Below are 18,948 nucleotides of genomic sequence, written 5' to 3' on the forward strand. Positions count from 1 at the left end.
GTTGCGATCCGTTGCCGGACACGGAAAAAAAAAAAAAAAAAAAAAAAAAAAAAAAAAGATGTGACTTCAAATTACTTACAAAACCAATACAAAGGCTACTTTAAAAAAGATACTATGTCTCCTAAACTATAATTTAAATAAAGTGTATTAAAAGACTATGAAATGCACATTGTCACTGGACTATTTCTAAATTAATGGCCAATCCATTTAGAATGAGAAAATATCACAGTGTGTTCCCAGTGCATGTATTCCCTGACTTGTATGGCCAGAAGCACTGTTTATGGAATCTGCTGTCGGGAAGGCACTGAAGATCACTGCTGCTCCACTCTTTTCTTCATCCTTTGCTCTCCTTGTTCCAATAAGAGAATCCCTGTAGGTGGGTTGTGGTTGATGGTAGCAGCCTGGCTTCTAATCCAGTCCTGATTGCCATGCACACCATGCTAAGTGTGCACTGGGCCAACATACCAGTTCAATTCCAGAAATTTAGTTTAAAAAAAAAAATTCAGCCATTTTCCAGGCACCCTGTCTGCAGGATCCCATAGTTCAGCTGAACTGTTCAGATTGACATGGTGCAGGCATGGCCCCATCTGAAATGGGGAGGAGGCACGGGAGGGGCAGGGGCTGGTTGTGCACAATGGGAGTGTGATGAGTTCTCATTAAGCCACACGTGTTCATTGTCATGAACCAAGTGTGAGCTCTCTCCTATAGCCCTTCTGTCTCCCTGAGCTCTGAGGCTTCTGGAACAAATTGGCTCAAAAAGTAAAACTCTTACATGGAACAGCAGGTAGGTCCAATGTAAACTTTTCTGGCAAAGTCAAGAAAGTTAGAGGATCTAATGCAATGGTGCTCAACTGGGGGTGATTTTGACCCCTAGGGACAAGTGGCAAAGACTGGACACAGTTTTTATTTTGTAATTTGGGGGGGGAGGGGGAGCAGTGTGCTAGTGGCATTTAGTGGGTAGAAGCCAGGGATGCTGCTAAACATTCTACAATACACAGGACATCCTCTACAACAAAGAATTATCCAGCCCAAAATATGAACAGTGCCAAGACTGAGAATCCCTGGTCTAAAGGGATTTGAAAGCTACTTCAAAGAGGTGATTTGTAAGTACATAAAGAAGGGCAACAGGGGGCACTCCTCTCACTCTACCCCCACCTAAACCTTGAAAACAGATCCTTAGCCCAGTATCTGACATGAAGCACACATTCAATAACTATACTGAATTTATTAAAATAAGCAAAATGCCATGCCAACCCCCTCCCACCAAGATCCATGTATACTCTGATCAAGAGTATAAACATTGCTAACTTTTGTACATATAACTTTAAAAAATACAGCATACTATGGGATATCACATGGTGATAATAGCTTTTTTTCTGCAAAAGTTGGATTTCCACACAAGTAATCTGAGCTGTGCATTGTGGTCGTGACTTCTAGCAAAAGTTAAGTTTGCGTAGAACAGCAGTATTTGTCTGCAGAGCAGTGTTTGTGCCATTGTTTGAATATATGGGGCATTTTCTCATTTATAAAAATAAGTGGAAAATGAAAACTGCAACGGAAGCAACTAGTGATATGAAGCAAAGACCTCACAATAGCAATGCAACTGACATGAGACAAAGATGGAACTCACCAAATGGAGCAAAAGCAGCCAAGTGGATGCTTACTGCACTCTAGCAAGGCAGCTGTTTGGATTTAGTTACAAAAGAACAAAAATCAAAGAACTGTATGGAATGCTGGAGATATCTCATCAAAAGCTGTAACTAAATGACTAGGGACAATTAGGGATTTTATATCTATTTTTATATACCCAATAATATAAACACAAATACATTTTTAAACCTCCCTGGGATAGAAACACGCGTGTTTATTGTGAGACTTTTGTGCATTGGTGCATGTTTTGGGGACTATGCTGTGAATGAAGGTGGAGGATTGTCTGCATTCATGGCCTAAAGAGAGAACATGACTGTGCGAGGGGGAGGTTAGGGGGGAACATCAAGGGAGCATAGAAAAGAAGGTCGGAAAGTGTGACCATCTCCACAGTCAGCAGTACGCCCCAGCGCTGAGAGTCTTGGCTCCTGCCCATGACCCTGGCCATGGCAGCTTGTGCCTGCAATGGAGGTGCGGCGTTCACTCTCTGTTGTAGCTTGTTGACTAGCCACTGACACAACCCTCTCCCCCCTTGTGCTCTGATCCCATCCATCCAAGCAGTCTTCTGAAGAAAGTTTGCCTTTTCAAGTATTTTTGCCTAAAGGGAAACACCACATTGCTTAGCAAACACGAGCCCACTTGATAATTATATATTTCATTATGAAATACTAAGATGGCATTCTGTCTCTGTTGATTAATGGGGTTCTGTTTCGACAGAAAGATCCAGCTGTAGGCAAACCAGCTGAGGCCCAGACGGTGGACCTGGGGAATCCATCCAGGTAAAGCCACTCCTTGAGGCCTGCTTATGCGGCCAGCTGACCTTTCCCAGGTCTTGCCCAATCCTAATAAACATCTGTAACTGAAGGACTGACAAGCATGACCATGGTCCAACCATCCTTTCTTCCTTTCTCCCTACCTGGATTTCTACAAATGTTGATCCAAGTCTGTGTTTCCTCCCTGTTTATTTTTGTTGTTGTTTTTACCAACAAGTAGCAGGTGTACAACTATCTGCTGGCCCAACACAGAGCATCCAGGCCATAGATGTCATTGCTCTAAAAAGCTAGGTAGCAATGGCTACCCCTGGAATTCCTGGAAGCAAAGTTAACCTAATCCCACACTTTGACCAACCTAACCCTAATCCCACGCTTTGACCAACCTCTGGGTAAAGGCAACTCATGGAAACCCCAAAGCCAAAATGAGACCCACAATAAACTTACGTGTTCTCCACAAGTTTGATTTCTTAAAAGATGCACCCACTTAGCAGAAGCCCTAAGGAGATCTGAGATAGGCACGATGACTCCAGGAATGTCAAAAGGACCTTTTCCACAGGGAAATGCATTTTTCACACATTTGTGCTTTCCTCCTTGCATAGAGAGTGGTTTCTGAAACTCCTCCAGGTGTGAAATTGACAATGAGCCTGCTGCTTCTAAGCTCAGTGGCCCTCCCAGTCTTTGCTTTAGTCTTCCCTTCAGTAAAGAGGTGTATGTATATGTATTAGTCCCTTTCTGTTGCTTATAACAAAATACCTGGAACTGGGTAATGTATAAGAAAACAAAATTTATTGCTTACAGCTTACAGGTTGGGAAGTTAAAAGTCCAGGGAACACATTTGTTGAAGGCTTGGTGGTGGCAACAGCGATGCAGGGTACTGCACTGTGAAAAATGGCAGAGCAGAGAGAGACTAACCTCTCATGTGCTGTTCTTTTAAAACCCCAGAACCACACCCCTGACCACCATTATTAATGCATTCACTATGGCATGGTCCTACAATCTAACCACCTCTTCAAGGCCCCACCGTTCAATTACCATAATGAGATTTCCCACCCTCACCAGTTACAGTGGGGATTTAAGCTTCAATGAGGGGGGCCATCCAATCTACAGCAGTGTAGTAGGGGGAGATATTAGATTCTGTCCTCTCAACCAAATAATCCTGCAGCTGAGCCTTGCCTTCTGTTATAAATGTTTCTGTCCCCCCAAATTCATATGTTGAAACCGTAATCCCCAATGTGATAGTATTAGGAGGTGGGGCCTTTGGGAGGTGATGAGGGTTAGATGATGTCATGAGGATGGGGCCCCATGATGGGATTAATGTCCTTATAAGAGACACGAGAGGCCTCTTTCTGTCCACAGTGTAAGGACACAGTGAGAAGGCAGCCATCTGCAAGCCAGGAAGAGAGCCTTCACCACAAACTGAATGACCAGTATCTTGATCTTGGACTTCTAGCCTCCAGAACTGTAAGAAATAAATGTCTGTTGCTGAAGCCACCAGCTGATGGTATTTTGTGACAGCAGCTCCAGCTAAGAGTCTCCCCACTTTGCCCTGTGTCATGGTTCTTCTAGAGGGTGGCTTTGGATTTTATAATGTGTGCCCGTTTTGGCACCTGCCCTCCTCCACTTGATGGTAAGTGCTCTAGACACAAGGGTTGCATCTAATGTTTCCAAATCTGCCAGTGATCCTGCAGTAGGATGCTTCAAGAAACATCACTTCCTCTCATCTCTGGGGAGCTTCAGCCAAAGAAGTGTGGGGCTTTCCTTGGGGTGAAACTCTGAAAAGCATCTTCTCCATCTGCCATGTCCCTTGTACCTGGCACAGTAGCAGCTGCTCTATAGATAGGTACTGGCAAAATGCATAAATTGGCAAATAAAACCTAATTTGTCCCTGTAAAGCTCTGATAAACAAAACTATTACAGCAACAGCGGATACATTTGCTGAACACATTTTCCACAGAAAAGTTTAGGAGAAACCTGATCTTGATGCTAGGGCACACAGAGTATTTGAAATTAGTTCTGTCAAAGCGTAAATGTAATACCTTTATGGGAAGTATACATTTAAACAGAACAATTTTGGTAGACTTTATTTTGGACAGAGTTATTTTTCATGGCTTATTGAAAAACTACTGTTTGATAATCCTCGCTGTCAGTGTTACTTTAATTCTAGATTGGCACTGTAGTTTCTGCAGGACTAGGTGGGTGCAGGTGGGATAGATATTTAGGTCTTCTAGAAAGGACAGAGATGTTTAGGTCACTTGATTAGAGTGATAACACCGAGGTCAAGGGTTAGGATCCCCTAAAAAAAAAAAAAAAAAAAAAGGACAGAGACCAAAGTGGTGTGACGACCTTGGTTCAGGGTGTAATGTCCTTCCCTGACTCATATTAACAGGGGAGGCAATGGAAGCAAGTATGCCTTGCACGGCATTACTGTCTATGGAGGCAGCCAGCAGGTCCCAGTAAGTGGCAAGTACCCTGGGGGACATTAGCTCTGAAAAATAAAAATATAAACGAAAATACAATGTAAAACATTTTGAAAACTCCAAAAGACAGGAATAAACAGAATTTGTCAGAACTCTTGCAACGATGCCTTCTTGTGCATATTTATCTCCAAGGGATCCTGCAAAGTTCTTTACTTTCTATCTCATAGGGACTGTGTTTTCTTAACCTTTTTTTTTTTTTTTTGGCAGCTGGCCAGTACAGGGATTGACCTGGACCCTGGTGTTATCAGCACCACGCTCTAACCAACTGAGCCAACCAGCCAGCCCTGCTTTTCCTTAATATGCCTGTCCTGTAAAGCAAGGTTGGCTCTAGTGTTTCCCTGTGTTTTTCTCCCTCAGCCCTGCAGGTGGCGCCGCTGTCCCAGTCGGCTATGACCTCCCGTTGTAAAGAGCTAGATCTTGAATTTCTCAGAAGCAAGTTCTCTCCACATCACCTTACATGACTAAAACAGGCAGTTTTCTGTTTTGCTTTTAGCCAGAAACCAACTGTTCTATAATCATAGCGCCAGAAGACTTTATTAAGCCAAAATTAATACGAAGAGGCAGGGCTTGGGGAAGACAGGCTTTCATGATTGGGAGTTCTAATAGGTTTATGTGGGACATGGACTTTGACTTCACGATGACAAGCAATATATACGAAAGTATAACCTACTATACAAACATCCATGTTACAGTGTGAACAAGCTGATGGAAATTCCAGTGGTGATTGATCACATGTCGAACACAATAGACATTTGTATGACTTTTTGTATGCTGGGTGTGCTTATGGATACCTTGGTGTGCACTTGGGGGTACATGTTTCTGTAGGGTTTTGTTCATCTCAAGTGTCTTTGTTTGTATACTGGAGGAATTGCTGTGTGATTAGTTATTTGTTCTTAGTGTAACACAGTGCTCTTCTTTACAAGCTTGCCCTCTGCTTGGGTCCTGACCCCCAAAGTACTGCATTTTCACAGGGTAAGGTTGGTTCACGTTCTGGGCAGGAACCGGTGGCATTACTGGCTGCAAATTATTCTAGCCCCCATTCCACAATTCGCAGGACCCTGAGTCCTAAAGAAATCTGTGTCCCTGGTCTCCCCAGTTGCTGTACAGAGAACTAACAACTTTGATATACAAAATCAAGAGCTCTCATGCTTCATCAAAAATACTTGTTTGCTTCTCTGTCTCTCTCACTAATCTGTGAGCTCTTTATTTTCTGTCTTTATATCATCATTTGTGTAGTTCCTAGCATATAAAAGACGCTCAACAAACATGTATAGAAGGAATGATGGGCATCTGGACCCAGTTATTGTACCTATTTGCAGGAATATGCGTTGGGATCTAAGCAGAAAAACTAAAGAAGAATGAGTGTCTTTGAATCAGTAATAAATGATAGTAAATTTTCTTTTGAAAAATTATGTAATACTGTTCTAAGCACTTACAGAGTATATCATTTAATCCTCACAACAATCTATGAGATAAGTATTATTATTACCACATTTTAAAGAGAAGAAACCAAGGCACAGAGAAGATAAGGGATTTGCTCAAAGCCACACAGTATACTGCAGAGTCAGGATGCAAACATTTGCAGTCTGACTCCAGAGCTGGTTCTCGGAATCATTGCACTGTGCTGTCTCCCTATACCGTGTGGGTGTCCCTGATTCTCTTATTGGGAAGCCTTAAGCAGCACCCACACTAATACCAGCAACTTCTTGCTAGGAGGTGAGAATAAGAAAGTCTTTGCCAGTCTGGCCTGACTCAACCTTACCAGTAGATGATCTTTGATCATCTGTCCATACATCATCATCTGCTATGGGAAGTTTCCAGCCCTTCAGTTGAGAATTTCTGTTTCTTATGAAATTTTTAAGTGGAATTATAAGAATAAAGTTCCTATTTCCTAATTATGACAAAATTAGGATGACAAGCTCTGGTAGGTGATGCTAGGTGCTAGGACAAACAAACCCCAAAATGCATAATGGCACAAGCACAATAGAAATGTATTTCCTGTTTACACAAAGTTCACGTGTTCACGATCAGGGTCCTCCTCCCAGGACTGACTCAGGGACCCAATATCCTTCCTCCTGGATGCTCCACCTTCTTCAGCAAGAAAGGTGATCCTCTCCACCAACCCAGCAGAAGTAGAAAAATCACAGAGGATTTTGCATGGGAACTTTTGATGAGCCAGGCTTGGAAGTGGTACACACCACTTCCACTCACATTTCGTTGGCCCAGACACAGTCCTGGGGCTGTGGGATTACCAAAACACAGTCCTGGGGCTGCAGGATTACCTGGAAAATACAATCTAGCTCTGTGCCCAGGAAGAAAAGGAAATGGGTTTGAAGAATAGCTAGGTAGCCTTTGCCACGCAGGTATTCTGAGAATTAACAGAAGATACAACCAATAAAAGAATGTCTAGCCCCTACATTATTTCAGTACATCAAGTATTACTTTTTTTCAAGGGAGAGAATAATGACATTGGAATGTTCAGCTTCTTTATTTTACATAGGTAGATCAGTGGTGATTTTTCACCCACCCTTTCCAGATGGGATCCACGCAGTTTGTTTTATTTACAAAATGAAGTTGGAGTTTCTCAATTTCTAATACGTTTTCTCCCACATAAGAAGAACTTTGCTGATCTCCTTCCATGCTTACTGATAGATATGCTGGTGTGAGGACACTTCACCCAGCAGCTATGACTTCTGTCTCCATACTGTCAGCACAGTGACCATCACCAGTATTTCATACCATCCTCTGACGGGACTGGAACCACACGGGACAGATGGCACAGTCACCAAATGCCGATCGTCTCAGAAAACACAAAAGATGAAGCTGCTCTGATGGAAACGAAGATGGAGGATTGGGGCCTCCCACTGGGCTCCTCCCTTATTCCCTCTCTAGAGCCCAGGCTTCTCAGAAAACTTTAGGACTCTAAGGGGGATGGGTTTGAAAACTACTATTGAGGAGCCAAGTCAGCTACTATAAAGAGTATGGGCGGAATGATAAATAACTCTGCAGTTACCCCAGGAATAAGTATTTCTATGACTGCCTCTACAGCTGTGTTTTTCCAATTAACAGTGGTAACATATGCTAGTGAGGAATCTCTTTTCTAAGGATATTTACTTGCTGAATGAAAAATGATAAACTCATCTGTCCATTCCTGTCAACAGGTCACCTTTCTATTCAACACTGGAGTCTCCTCAGGGCATCTGCTCAGAGAAGCTCACAGCCTGGGGATCAGCCACCACATGCCAATGCCTATGCCACCTTCCAACTGCAGAAAATGGATGACATCCACCAGGAATCCTGAGGTCAGGATTATATCTTTTCCCCCCTTCCCAATTCCATTTTAACTGACCAAATCAAATGATTGAGTAGGATCCCAAATTAGCCCATGTCTTAAACTGAGTATAGAATGACTGGTGATACAAAGCAGCAAAGAAATTTAACTAAGGCGTTCCAATTATTCATAAGCCTTTTATTTTTTATTTTTTATTTATTTATTTTATTTATTTATTTATTTATTTATTTATTTATTTATTTATTTATTTATTTATTTATTTATTTATTTATTTATTTATTTATTTATTTATTTATTTATTTATTTATTTATTTATTTATTTATTTATTTATTTATTTATTTATTTATTTATTTATTTATTTATTTATTTATTTATTTATTTATTTATTTATTTATTTATTTATTTATTTATTTATTTATTTATTTATTTATTTATTTATTTATTTATTTATTTATTTATTTATTTATTTATTTATTTATTTATTTATTTATTTATTTATTTATTTATTTATTTATTTATTTATTTATTTATTTATTTATTTATTTATTTATTTATTTATTTATTTATTTATTTATTTATTTATTTATTTATTTATTTGCGGCGCACTAGCGCAGTGCACCACCGGGCCGGCCCATATTTTTTATTTTTTATTTTATTTTTTTTTCCTTTTTGTCTTTTTTACTGACCGGTAACGGGATCGCAACCCTTGGTGTTGCGCCCACACCGCGCTCAGCCAGTGAGCGGGAACCGGTCTCCACATGGGATCCAAACCCTCGGCGGGAGCGCCGCTGCACTCCCAAGCGGCGCACTCTCCAGTGTGCCACCAGGCCGGCCCATATTCGTAAGCCTTTTAAATGAGTTAGCTACTCTTAAAGAATTTATCTTTTAGAGGATACATGTGTTCTAATTCCAGGAGACAGAACTTTGCTGCACTAATTTATTCCTACTTTTTCCCCTTTCAGATTATAAGAAGGGCGGTGATACTATTGTGCTCATATTTTGTATCTTAAGCACCTTCCCCAGTGGTTGGCAGAGGTAGTTAATAATGGAAGAACGGAAGGAAGGAAGGAAACCACTTTGTGATACAATCTGAAATACTCTTAAAGCCATGTTGGATTTTCACAAAAAGATACTGAAGTCAGATGAGGAGCTATCCCTTTGTCCTTGACCCACACATAAGATGAAAGTGAACCCAAGTCCTGCAGACAGTAGGTTCCCTAGGCCAGTTTAATAGTATAAGTCCTTGATTAAGAACCAACATATCTGACTATGTTGCCTCCACTAAATAGCTAAAGAGCTGTTGGCCTTGAATAATTTACATTTCTTCTGGGGCTCACTTTTAATATTTTAAATGAGAGATATACCTCCTGGTCTTTCTCACAAGGAAGGGTGTAGAGAGCAAGCAAGGGGAAGGTAGTGAAGAGGCTACAGGACGATAACAGTAGGGTGAGAATTTGGGAATATAAGAGGACTTTACAAGTGCCTAATATCGCTCACATAAAACCAAAAGCAAGATGACATGGCCTATTACTTTTTCATTTCTGATTTTCAAAATTCATTACCTTCTCTGTTCTGAAGTTTATTAATCCCAGTAATAATGGTGTCTGCTTTTGCACTTGGGATGAGGCCTCAAAGGAATAACCAACACCACCGTCCTGCAATGGGTTTCACAGAGAGAGCAAAGGCAATGAGTTAACAAGGCGGTTGGGCTTGCCGCACAAATAAGTGAGGAAACAGATCCCGAAAATAATAATCCCAGCCACCTTTGGAGTGTGCCCATCATGTAGCATTTTCTTTTCATTAGGTAATGAGGAGAAATTATATGTACCCAAAATTGGTGCACGGACTCAGGAGAGACCACGGTGTCCACTGGCTCTTATTTTACACCAACTCAGTTGGAGGGGCTTCCCCTTAACTCCTCTCTACAGACCACAGGTGCTTTTATTGAAGTTTTTGGAAGTGCCCTTCATAGTCCCTATGTAAGTACAAACTCATAAACAAAGACACACACAAACAAACACACACACACACACACCATCACCACCAACCAGTAAATATGGCAACCAGAACTGACCATCACCACTAACCAGTAAATATGGCAACCAGAACTGAAAACAAGAAATTCTGGGCATCCAGTCCACTTTCTTCAATTCTTTTCCCACTGGCTTCCTAATGATTCAAAAGCAATCATTCCTTAGAAACTTCCCGACTGCTAAATATGCCTACAGTCCACCAGCTACTGAACAGTAAAAAATTATATTAAGACAAAGGGACACAACTCAGCAGAAATATTTTAAAACTGATTAAATCATAAATTCGAATGTCTTCCCAAGGCATTAGGAAATAGATATTTTCACAGATGTTGCTAAAATAAACTAAATCACCCGATCCTACATCTATGGAAGATGTTTGGTAGCAGATTTAAAAAACGCAGGCCCTATTCTATACCTCATGTACAACTCAGGCACCGGGTTTCCTTTTCTTCTTGGAAAAATGTTTCTTGCTGTTTCTGAGAAAGCAGACTCTCAGCTTTGGGGTATGAGTCTCAATTCTAGATATTTTAACTCCTCTAAGATTTAAGAATACATTCAATTCTTTATATTCCTTACATTTCCATTTTCCTCCTCAGACTTTATTGCATTGCAAAGTATTTCTTTTTGTATGTTTGTTTCAATAATGGCAAAGGGGTGGGGACAGTTGGTCCCTTCTGTAGCCACCATCCTTGTCTCCCTTTACCATGAAAAAATAAAATCCTCCATCAACCGCCTTAGCACTCCCCACATTTTCTCAGCCAAGAATTTTCTCAGCTTCAATGTATTTCATCCTTACATACCCTCAACATTTTTTTTTTAACTTTCCATCACTCCTCATGGGCTTTCCTAGAGCCTCCATGATGAGGTTCACACCTGTCTCCCAGACGGGTGATTCACCCATGGGAAGGTCTAGCAAGGAGAAAGGATGTGTCAGGGCTGGGCCTGGGTGGCCACCTTCTCCCTATATACCCATGCCTTTTGCTTCCCACACCGCAGTTCAGGCCTGGAACATCGGTGCCTCATGCTCTCAGCAATAACTCTCACTGGGAGGTTGCCAAGAGGTGACACCTCCTCCCACCTCTTCTCTGAGCTCCCAGTTTCCCACCCATGATCAGGCAAACTTTCAGCAGCCATCTCAACGGTCTCCCTTTGCTGTGAATTGAATGCCCCCCCAAAACTCACTGAAGCATGACCTTCATTGTAACAATGCTAGGAGGATGGGAAATCTGATTATGGTACTTGAAAGCAGGGCCTTTAAGAGGTGATTAGATTGTGAGGACTGTGCCCTCATGAATGGATTGATTCATTCATGGAGTAATGGGTGTGATGCTGATGGCTTTATAAAAAGAGGGAGTGAGAAGGTTAGCTCTCTCTTGCTCATGTCATTTTCTTTTTCTTGTTTTTTTTTCCCTTTTTGTCTTTTTTACTGACCGGTAACGGGATCGCAACCCTTGGTGTCGTGCCCGTACCGGGGACTGGCAATGGGATCGCAACCCTCGGTGTTGCGCCCGCACCGCGCTCAGCCAGTGAGCGGGAACCGGTCTCCACATGGGATCTGAACCCTCGGCGGGAGCGCCGCTGCACTCCCAAGTGGCGCACCGGGCCGGCCCGCTCATGTCATTTTCTGTTGTGATGTAATACCATAAGTTCCTGCATAGAGTCCCCACCCAGATGTGTTCTCTGAACCTTGGACTTCCCAGCCTCTAAAACTGTAAGAAATAAATTTCATTTCCTTACAAATTACTGTTTCAGGTATTCTGTTACAAGCAACAGAAATGGACTAATACACCCTTCCCTCTCAGCTTTGGTCCTCTAAGGTCCTTCTGGCTTTCAAATCTTTTTTTTTTTTTTTTTTTGTCTTTTTCCGTGTCCGGCAATGGATCACAACCCTCAGTGTCGCCCCCGTACCGGACCGGGACTGGCAATGGGATCGCAACCCCCCGTGCTGCTCCCGCACCTCGCTCAGCCAGTGAGCGAGAACCGGTCCATATGTGGGATCCGAACCCTCGGCGGGAGCGCCGCCACGCTTCCCAAGCGGTGCACTATAGCAGTGCGCCACCGGGCCAGCCCCTGGCTTTCAAATCTTTTAATGACATCCAGATATCCAGATCCAGATTTGAATCCTGGTTCAGTTAAAGTCTCCAGGGTGACTATGCACCAAGCACCATCCCCTACACAGCACACTAAGTTAAGCACCGCTGACCACAAAACTCATCTCAGTCCCCAAAGCACCTCCCCCTTTAGAGCCTCCTCTGTTCCTGTCTGATTTCATCCTGTTTTGTCGTGACTCGCACATGGGAGACTGTCAGTATTTGATGACATGACACACTCAGGGATTCAATTTTACACTGTGAAGCATATTCACTTCCATTATTTCTTTTGATTCTTATCACACACGAGCAAGGCAAGGCAGGCAGAATCTATCTCACAGAGGAAACCTCAGCTCAGAGGTGAAGGAACTGGCTCAAGGGGCCACAGCTAGTAAAAAGTAAAGATTTTTTTACTCCTAAATTTCCTTATTTATCTTCACATGGTGTTGGGTTTTAGATGATCACTACAAAATTGCAAATAAGTGTCAAAATCAATCATGGTGTGGGTTTTCTAATCAGCTCCCCGTATCCACAAATGACAATAAAGAGAATGTCACAAATTAGCCCAGGAAGTCACTCAGCCACCCAGTGCTTTTGTGATTTGTGATTTGTGAAGCCACTGATGTCAACTGGCCAGGCTGTGGAGAAGCCCTGTCCAGCTTGGGTCCTCTAAGATTTTTTTGACTGTAATATTTGGGACTGATAATGGAATACAATTTGTTCCTCACCATCTGCCTGGGGGTGTTCAGTTTGCTTCAAGACTTAAGGTGGGGGAGGAACTTACTCTAAGAAGCTCACAGAATCCTTTTTTTTTTTTTGTCTTTTGTCTTTTTTCCGTGTCCGGCAACGGATCGCAACCCTCAGTGTTGCCCCCATACTGGACTGGGGACCGGCAACGGGATTGCAACCCTCGGTGTTGCTCCCGCGCCTCGCTCAGCCAGTGAGCGGGAACCGGTCTGTATGTGGGATCTGAACCCTCGGGCGGGAGTGCCTCCGCGCTTCCCAAGCGGCGCACTATCCAGTGCGCCACCGGGCCGGCCCTCACAGAATCCTTATAACCATTAATCAATGACTTCTCCCATGGAACTGAAAAATCTGTCCCAACTAGACATTAAGACTCAAATTACTTTAATTTTACAACACAGAGTTCTGAAAGCATGTGTATCTGCATGTAGAATGTAGTTGTCTGTGTGTAACATAACATGTTTCCCAAAATAAAATATTTGAGGAGTTTCTACTGCATTAAAAATTCCCACAGGACCAAGCCAAGGGTTGCGTTGCCCTTACCGGTCACAAAAAAAGACAAAAAAAAAAAAAAAAAAATTTCCCACAGGAACAGAAAGGGACAGGAGAACAAGAGCTTTGAAAGGTGGAGTGTAGATTCTAGCTTAGCTTTTTACTGTATGACCTAAGAACTTCAAGCCCGTGATTTATGATTGGGGTCATTTAAAACAAACTCCACTATATTAAAAGAGTCTTCCACATTTAATACCCAATAATATCTTAGATTAGGAAGATTATATTACCCATAGAGTCACTATTTAATAATCTTAAAATAAAAAGAAGTCAACAACCCACCTGTCTGCAAGGCTGTGATGCTTATACTGTCTTGGGAGTTAATATCTGTAAAATGATTTGAGGAAATTGGTGCTATTAAAGAGGATAGGGACACACAAATTATTTTAAATTATAAGCACACACACAAAAAAACTCTTTGGCTAAGGTCATCTAAGGATTTATGGATAAGTATCAAAAGCATATTACAGAGTTTAACAAAAAACCAAATTGCATTTATGCCATCTTGATCATCATCTTATTATTCCAAGTTGAGATCCAACTGGGATCAGGGATTGGATAGAAGGAAAGGAAGTGGATATAGAGTATATTTGTTATCCTTCCTGTGCTTTTGTGATCACCAGACTGAGTTAATTTGCCCCATGCTTCTCCTTACCTCCCTACAACCACCACCACCTAAAGTCCATATCTTCCGCAAACATGAAAGCATATTAAATTACCCCTACAACTTTAAGAGCCTCCAGGTATGGCCTGGATATGTGCTGTCAGTTTGGTTTAATGGCCCTATATCACAGGTGGCAGAATCCAAGTTGCACATATGCAACTGCCACGTGGGCCATTAAGGCCATGGCTAAAATGACTGTACTATTTGTGCAACCCTGGGACATACTCTGTTGTTGAAACGTGGTCTGACTTCTAGAGAGAGAAGGTTAAACTAAATACAAGGTGGGGGCCAGCCATTGCCATGACAATCCCACCATGATAATCCTCGTCCCAGAGTGACACAGGATTTTACGTGGGGTTGGAGGTGAGGGAGAGAAAACTCATACCGAGTATCTCCTATGGCCCAGATTCTAGGAATCCTCTCCCAAAAAATGGCTTGACAGAAGGATGTGTACAGCTGATTTTAGAGCTACGAAGTAGGCTCAGAGCCATTCTCACCCTGTGTAATGGAGCTTGTCAGGACAGGTCTGTGAGGCCCCTGCTCTTTGGTTGCGCCCTGCTTCCTCAAAACATTGACCTGCCCTCATCCTACTCAAAGTCAGTGAATCCAAGAGAGGTTACAGACAGGACGCTGTGGTAAATAAGTTGTATGGGCCTTTTCTGCCTTCTGCCTTCTGGAGCTCTCCCGACGCTGGTCAAGTCCTCTCTTCACCATCTCTCTATTTTCTGACTGTGCCTCATTCCACGTCTGCAATGCAGCAGGCTCCAGCAGACGTTCCCGTCCTTGCTCCTCAGGCCTGCCACCTGCCCTCCACCTGCCCTGCTACTGACGCTGTATTCCACCCTCTATCTCTCTTCTCTTTTTTAATAAGCACTTCAAATTCTTATTGGGAAGAAGATATGAGATGCAAATTGGATTAGTGAGAAGTCAAAATCAAAATTACACAGACTAGGGCCGGCCCGGTGGCGCACTGCGATAGTGCGCCACTTGGGAAGTGCGGCGGCGCTCCCGCCGAGGGTTCGGATCCCACATACAGACTGGCCGCTCACTGGTTGAGTGAGGTGCAGGAGCAACACCAAGGGTTGTGATCCCGTTGCCAGTCCCGGTCCGGTACGGCGCGACACTGAGGGTTGCGATCCGTTGCTGGTCACGAAAAAATACAAAAAGGAAAAAAAAATAAAAATAAAAATAAAAAAATAAAACTGTATCTGTGAATTTGTTTGGGTGAATTAACGTTTAATATGTTAAGTATTTTAGTAAATGCAGAGATGGACCGGTTAACACTTGATTAAATTAGTGGAAACACTCAAATTTGTGAGTGAACCGAGCTATGAACTGCAGCCATCTCTTCCCAAGCTTAAGGGACTCACTTTCACATCTTTACATTCCTTGCACAAACGTTGAACTTACACAATAACCCTTTCTTGATTTTGAGAGCTCATTTAGCAGTTTCTTAAGTGAGAGTCCTTTAATGTGACTAATTGGAGGGTCAGCTGAGTAACTTACCCTTGCGTGCACATGCGCGTGCACACGTTTCATAGAAGCTAGAAAATAATTCAAAGAACAATACTGATGTATTTTTGGCACAACGAGAAGTGAATCATGTATCAAACCTTGGATGATTCATCTATGGAATTTATACCTTTGAATAAACATGAGGGCTGGCCGGTTCGCACACTTGGGAGTGTGTGGTGCTGGTAACACCAAAGTCATGGCTTCGGATCCCTGTACCGGCCAGCCACCAAAAAAATAAAGATATGTGAGAGTTTACTTTGTGAAAGCTTTTCACTTCTCTTTTATTATACTCGGATTTGTCTCTAAAAGTATCTGGGCAACTTAGGAAAGGAGGCTGTTTGACAACACCTTTAAGTGTGTATCATTTCCCAGTTGGTGCTATGGAAGTTACTTTCCTTACAGTGTCATCAGTAGACTTAAGTCATTGGCAGCCATAATGACTGCAGGACTTGACTCCCACAACCTGTCAGTCTGGTGGCTTCCACACCGGCTGTTCCAAGCCTTGCCAGGGGACCCGTTGGCAGCACATGAGATGGCAGATCCAGTCATCAAATCTTTTACCTGACTTGACCCTGTGGCTGAGCACTTAGAGATGACATCACATTTTGTTAAATTTTGGAGAGACTGCAATACGGGTATTAACTAAAATTCCTTATGATATAGCTGCTTGACAAGTGACAGACATATTTTTTAAAATGGCCAAACTTTGGAAAATCTCAGGTTTATCTGATGACTAATTATCTTCATGGTGACCAGCTATTCCTTGGAAGGAACCCAAAAAGTCATGTGAGCTTTTTTGGAAAGAAGTCTGAGCTGCTATATAACCTTGGGCATGACATTTACTTACTGAGCCTCAGTTTATCTGTCTGTGAAATAGGGAGTATATGACTGTAAAATCCCTGTTGGCCCTGCTTCCTTGCATCATGATCTGAAAGGAACCTCTCTGGCAAGGATCTAAGATAACGCAGAGTCCTGATGACCTTTAGCCACAATAAAGTACACTATGTGAAATACTCAGGAAGTACCAGAATGGTACAATATGTCACTCTCATCCCCAGTGCCACCCATTTTCTTAGCCTCTCTCTCCTCCTCTTCCAGATGGCCCGGGCTTAAATCCTAGCTCTGCAGACCATGAGCTATGAGGCTATGAGCAAGTTATGTGCTTTTGTACACAAAGTTTCCTCTCCTGTAAGACTGGGATCATAATAACAGCACCTACCTCGTAGTGGGGATTTAGAGATTAAATGAGACAAATGCTTGATGCAGGGTTTGCAGGGAAACATCAGCTGTTGTCACTGTCAGGACAGTTGCATTTCCACACTACTGTTTGTTCAATTGGCATTTATTGAGTGCCTTTGCTGGGAGAGGCACAGAAGGAGCCTGTCTTCAAGTAGCTCCCATGAGTGTCAAAAACAGATCCCACACCCAGTACTGTGTCTGCCTGAAACCTAACAGGGGTTGAGCTTGAACATGAGGACCACTGGACAGAAATATGGACAACAACCTCATCTGCTTGACATTGACCTCAGTTCTAATACAATTTCACTTCCTCAGCACCAAGAACAGTGTCCCCACCATCAGTGCTGTGGGCCAGGGACACCAGCTGTTGTGAAAGATGCAAGCTCCCCTCTTGTGGGACAGAGCATGGCTGCTGGAAGTGGGTGCCCAGCAGGGGCACATTTCCAGCCACCCCCTTCTCCCTGTTCATCACGGGGAGCCACAAAAGGGAGTTTTGGCCAAGGAATGTGGGGAGAGATAATGTGCACTGCTTCTAGGGCCTTTGTGAACACCTTGCACTTGATCCTCTACTGGCTTCCTTTCCCACCTACGTGCAGAATATGACAATCTCTGCCTGCCTGCTCGGGTCTCAAATGGACGGCTGGGGAAGAACCCCCAGCCCCCGGCCAAGCTCTCAATTGGATAGCACATGGATGAGAAATACACTTCTATCATGTTAAGCCCCTAAGACTTGGGATTTATCCACTCCAGCAGGAAAGAACTACAGGTTTCCTTTCTAGGAGCAAGTGGGTGGTGTTTCGAGAAAAATAAAGCTGCCTTAATGTATAGCAGGCTCCTAAAGCGAATACTGGGAAACGACATGAAGGTCACTGGAAGATGGATATTTAAGAAACATTTTGAAGTGGAAAGCACAAGGTGATTATCACAGACACATCACTTAAGAAGCCACATTACCTTAAACACAATTGAACTGAAGGAGAAAAGGCAATAACAGCCAGGCAGAGAGAGCATGGTGCTCCCCTCCCCAGCCCAGCTCATACTGAAGAAGTCTGCAGCTTGTTCAGAGGTGTACTTAAAGCAGAGAAATGATGACAGTGAACTGTAATTAATTCAGCAATGACAAGCTTTGTCATCTTTGTGCAGGTTTTTTGTGTTGGTGTCTTGTTTGTTTGCAAATCATATTAGTTGATCATTTCAGTAAATAAGCCACTGCAAGCAAAAACCTCTTGGACACTAAAGAATAATCTACAAGCAAATAAAAAGTGGAAATGTCAATTTCTAAACAGGAGTACATTTTCAATTTTACTCCAGAGGGGAAAAATTTCTGTCCTTTACATGTTTGTAGAGAAAGATACTCAGTAAAGAAAATTAAACTATAAGTACAGTCAATCCTCTTCCTATTCATGGATTCTGTATTTATGAATCCTAAATAAATAAATAAAGACTTGCTAAAATCTATTTGCAACCCCAAACTCAATACTCACGGCAATTCTATGGTCATTCTGGGACATGAGCAGAGGGGAGAAAATTTGAGTCACCCAATGCGCACGTTCCCTGCTGAGGTCAAAGGAAGTCACACTTCTTGTTTAAAATCTCATAGTGTAAACAAGTGTACTTTTGCCATCTAGTTAGGGTCATGTTTTCACATTTTCTTTCTTTCTTTCTTTTTTTGATGATCTTGCTGTTTAAAATGGCCCGCAAGTGTAGTGCTGAAGTGTTGTCCAATGCTCCTAAGCACCAGGAGGCTGTGATGTGCCTTAGGGAGAAAAAGGGTTAGATTAGCTTCACTCAGGCAGGAGTTATGGTGCTGTTGGCCGTGAGTTCAATGTTAATGAATCAACAGCGTATATTAAAATGAAGTGTCTTTTGGGCCGGCCCGGTGGCGCACTCTGTTGAGTGCGGTGCTTGGGAGCGCAGCGGC

The 18,948-nt window shown here is 42.6% G+C and overlaps 1 protein-coding gene and 1 non-coding gene across 2 annotated transcripts in view; both read right to left on the reverse strand.

Moving 5' to 3' along the window:
- CAMK1D (calcium/calmodulin-dependent protein kinase ID) overlaps positions 1-18,948 on the reverse strand; it is a 255,649-nt gene that overhangs the window by 92,322 nt on the left and 144,379 nt on the right. The gene's annotated exons all lie outside the window — the stretch shown is intronic.
- TRNAI-GAU lies at positions 5,106-5,177 on the reverse strand. Its single transcript has one exon. It is a non-coding gene; the product is annotated as a tRNA-Ile (tRNA).

Source organism: Galeopterus variegatus, unplaced genomic scaffold, assembly GCF_000696425.1.
Source record: "Galeopterus variegatus unplaced genomic scaffold, G_variegatus-3.0.2 Scaffold1080, whole genome shotgun sequence".
NCBI classification, from domain to species: domain Eukaryota; kingdom Metazoa; phylum Chordata; class Mammalia; order Dermoptera; family Cynocephalidae; genus Galeopterus; species Galeopterus variegatus.